At 42.8% G+C, this 3,320-nt stretch overlaps 1 long non-coding RNA gene across 1 annotated transcript; it reads left to right on the forward strand.

Annotated features, from left to right (window-relative positions):
• The first annotated feature begins 203 nt into the window (after positions 1-203).
• On the forward strand, positions 204-1,601 carry LOC109511741 (uncharacterized). The gene is made up of 3 exons (XR_002167384.1): positions 204-726; positions 809-892; positions 1,565-1,601. It is a non-coding gene; the product is annotated as an uncharacterized LOC109511741 (long non-coding RNA).
• The last annotated feature ends 1,719 nt before the right edge of the window (positions 1,602-3,320 follow it).

Genomic DNA, 3,320 nt, shown 5'->3' on the forward strand with positions numbered 1-3,320 from the left:
ATATTTTATTCATGGCCCAAATGAAACAGGATAGAGACACTAACATTTATATCAAATCAACGCAAATTAGCATTTTGTGCACAGATTAGATTACTATTGTTTCGTTGCTCATTAAAAAAAACTCCACATCACAACTGGCCATTCAACTCTGACCACCTCCGAAGGTGATTGACAGCAGGTGGGTGGGGAGGAATAAGCACATGGAGCAAAATTGAAGACAAAATACATTTCATACGATTCAAGGACTGTTGAGTTTTGAGGAGGAAAAAAAAACTAATACAAATGACCAAACCTCCTCTGAATACAACAAACTACATTTAAAAAACACAACTCACAACCAAATGAAAACTAACTCCCATGGAGATTCCAAAAGTATGATAACCCTGATGAAAATGCTACATTTTCTATTTCATTACACCCGGAAAAAAAAAAACAACTTTTCAATGCACTCAAGGAAAAGAAAACTTCAGCACCAGTTAGAAGGTACATAAAATACAATCAGCCTTGGCACACACAAACCTGAAACCTGCTCAGATGAGAAGTGAAAACTTCAATGATAACTGCTTGTCTCATCATCACACTTGTGATTCTTAATGTGATTCTTCCACGAGAATCTTTGGCCACAAACTGCGCAGGCAAAAGGTTTCTCACTAGTGTGTGTTCTTGTGTGTATTTTTAAGCCTCCCTTCTCAGAAAATCTTTGGCCACAAACTGTGCAGGCAAAAGGTTTCTCACCAGTGTGTGTCTTGTGTGACGTTTTAAGCTCCTTCTTGAGAAAATCTTTGCCCACAGTCGGTGCATGCAAAAGGTTTCTCACCAGTGTGGGTTATTGTGTGACGTTTTAAACTTCCCTTTTGAGAGAATCTTTGGCCACAAACTGCGCAGGCAAAAGGTTTCTCACCAGTGTGTGTTCTTGTGTGTATTTTTAAGCCTCCCTTCTCAGAAAATCTTTGGCCACAAACTGTGCAGGCAAAAGGTTTCTCACCAGTGTGTGTCTTGTGTGACGTTTTAAGCTCCTTCTTGAGAAAATCTTTGCCCACAGTCGGTGCATGCAAAAGGTTTCTCACCAGTGTGAGTTCTTGTGTGCTTTTTTTTAAGTGTCCCTTCAGAGAGAATCTTTGCCCACAGTTGGTGCATTCAAAAGGTTTCTCACCAGTGTGGGTAATTTTGTGCGTTTGTAAGTTTCCCTTGTGAGAGAATCTTTGGCCACAAAGTGTGCAGGGAAAACGTTTCTCACCAGTGTGTGTTCTCGTGTGACTTTTTAAGTTTCCCTTGTGAGAAAATCTTTGCCCACAGTCGGTGCATGCAAAAGGTTTCTCACCAGTGTGGGTTATTGTGTGACATTTTAAACTGCCCTTTTGAGAGAATCTTTGGCCACAAACTGCGCAGGCAAAAGGTTTCTCACCAGCGTGTGGTCTTGTGTGACGTTTTAAGTTTTCTTCTTGAGAAAATTTTTGCCCACAGTTGGTGCATTCAAAAGGTTTCTCACCAGTGTGTGTTCTTGTGTGTATTCTTAAGTGTCCCTTGTGAGAGAATCTTTGCCCACAGTCAGTGCATGCTAAAGGTTTCTCACCAGTGTGGGTTATTGTGTGACATTTTAAACTGCCCTTTTGAGAGAATCTTTGGCCACAAACTAAACAGGAAAAAGGTTTCTCATCAGTGTGGGATCTTGTGTGACCTGTTAAGATTCCCTTACAAAAAAAAAATTCCGGCCACAGTCTGAACAGGTGACCGGTTTCTCACCAGTGTGTTGTCTAATGTGTAATTCCAAAGCACCTTTACAAGCATACATTTTCCCACAGGGAGAACATTTCCAGGGTTTGTTGTGTGTGTTATATGTCAGATCACCTTCAAACTCATCTTCATCCTCCTCCTCATCATCATCATCTGCATTTGACGACGTGTTGTCACTATCTGATCGTGGAGGTAAGAGGCCATCTGCTTTTGATTCTCCCTGGTCGATTCCAACACTTTTTGTTGTCAAGTGTTGACATGAGCTGCTGCTTGGAGCCTCTCTGTCCGCCTCATTTACACTCTTCAGAAGGACACCAGGAAACGGCACCTTGCAGATATCCTCCTCCTCCTCCTCTTCTGTGATGTCAGGGGGCTCATCCACCTCCACTTTCGTGCAAGGGTGCTGTAGCTCCTCCTCTAATATATTGGGCCTGCTGCTACACTTCCTCTTTCAAGTGGGAGATCTCTTTTTTCTCCTCTTCCTTTTTGATGTGATAAGGTTCTGCATCCAGCCGCTCAGGACAAACATCTTTGCTGATATCTGAAAGACACAAGAAGACAAACACGTGTGGAATTACGATTTATATTTTGAATGAAGGTTATTAGAAAAGCCCGATCAACACAGATACATATCACAAGATACCTATGAGCATGTGCTGCGGATTTCCTATTTTACTGTATTTTTTTCTGGGTGGGGTGGGGGCTTCATGTGATGGACACGCCAGCTAGCTCCCATTGAGTGCTTTTTTCCTCATGGCTCTGTGCCTTGCCATGTCTTTTTTTAAATGTAGTTCATGAGGATGCGCGCGCGCGTGTGTGTGTGTGTGTGTGTGTGTGTGTGTGTGTGTCAACTGCAAGAAAGTTGTTGAAATGAAAGATAGTTATTGAAATGAAAGATAGAGCAAGGATGATGGCAATGGGATGTGCGTTAAAGTTGTCCCACGTGGCCATCAGGGAAGGAAGTGTTGGTCTGGTACCGCCAACACCCAAAAGGCCCTCTGCGCCACCATCTGACTCGGAGGAGAAACAACTTGCAACATTGTCTCCAACTGGCCCATGCATGCCGTCACCTTGTCGTGAAATTAGGAAAGCGCTGAGTGAAGTTCAGGCTCCAATATTGAATGTAACTACAGGCCGACTTGAAGTAGTTGTAGACGATCCAGCGTCTCTCATTCGCTCACAACAGACAACATCAAACATGAATAAATTTGCAGAAACTTTGCCTGCTGGGGTGACCGCCACCATGAGAGAATTAGAAGATAAATTCGAAAAAGTTGCAGACTTGAAGGCCGACCCATTCACACGTCTGACTCAATTAAGACTATACATGACAGAATGAAACAGACACCAAGAGGTTCCACAAAATATTAGAGATCGACTTCAGAAAATCGCCACTGAACATGAAGACAGAGCAAACACTGAGGTAGAAGAGCAGAATTATCTTTGCGCTGAACGAGATGCTGCCCAACTGAAAATGGAACAGGAAGCTGCTCTCTATGCTGCAGAACACGCAACTAGAGGTCCTTCAAATGAAGAGAAGGAAAACAGGTTCCACGTTGCTCAATTACAGAATCAATTCAAAAAAT

This window comes from Hippocampus comes, unplaced genomic scaffold (assembly GCF_001891065.2).
Source record: "Hippocampus comes isolate QL1 unplaced genomic scaffold, H_comes_QL1_v1.1 scaffold396, whole genome shotgun sequence".
In the NCBI taxonomy this organism is placed as follows: Eukaryota; Metazoa; Chordata; class Actinopteri; order Syngnathiformes; family Syngnathidae; genus Hippocampus; species Hippocampus comes.